At 39.3% G+C, this 863-nt stretch overlaps 1 long non-coding RNA gene across 1 annotated transcript in view; it reads left to right on the top strand.

The window, feature by feature from the left end:
• The window catches only part of LOC128249527 (uncharacterized), an 81,183-nt gene that overhangs the window by 41,484 nt on the left and 38,836 nt on the right, over positions 1 to 863 (top strand). The window lies entirely within an intron of this gene.

The following is an 863-nucleotide window of genomic DNA, read 5'->3' as shown; positions in this document are numbered from 1 at the left end:
TATATAAATATATGTATATATAGTCGCAACCGTGGGGGTGTGGTAAGAAGTTTGCTTCGGACCCATATGATTCTGGGTTGAACCCCACAGCGTGGCAGTATAGCCTCGGGCAGAACAATGCGTGCATTTGGTTGACGGAAACTGAATGAAGCCCGCCACACACACATCACTTGACATTCCTGTAACCTAGCGGTTCGGCAGAAGACTCTAATAGAATAAGTACTGGGGCGATTCATTCGACTAAATGTTCTTCAAGGCGATGCTCCCGCATGGTCGCTGACTAATGTCTGAAACAAGTAAAAGACAAAAGATATATGTATGTATGTATGTATGTATGTATGTATGTGTGTATGCATGTATGTATGTATGTATGTATGTACGTATGTATGTATGCATGCATGTATGAACACACACACATACGTACATACATGCATGCATACGTAAAGACAGATGAAGTAATGCATAAAATTTTGTGTGTAATTGTATGAACGGTTAAATGGTTACTTTCTGACGACAGGCACGAACACAGCTTTGGTTGTCTTTCAACATCACTATTTATACTAATATGTGCAGAAAGTTCGGCTCATCAAGGAAAATATAGTCATGGAGTCTGGAAATTTCGTGCCTTCGCTGTGTGTCATTGCAGAGTGTATACAAACACACACACACACACACACACACACACACACACACGCAAAACATTGTGCATGTGTGTTAGACTCTAATGATTTAGGTCATGTTAGAGAATATTCTTCGTGTGAGCTTAAAAGTGGGTATATAGACACAAATAAGAAAAATGTATAAACGTGCAAAACACTGTATATTCACCATATTGTGTGTGCGTGCGTATATATATGTGTATA

The sequence above is a fragment of the Octopus bimaculoides genome, chromosome 1, assembly GCF_001194135.2.
Source record: "Octopus bimaculoides isolate UCB-OBI-ISO-001 chromosome 1, ASM119413v2, whole genome shotgun sequence".
NCBI lineage: Eukaryota > Metazoa > Mollusca > Cephalopoda > Octopoda > Octopodidae > Octopus > Octopus bimaculoides.
Note: the sequence above shows the minus strand (reverse complement) of the source record. Positions and strands in the feature narration are given on the sequence as shown.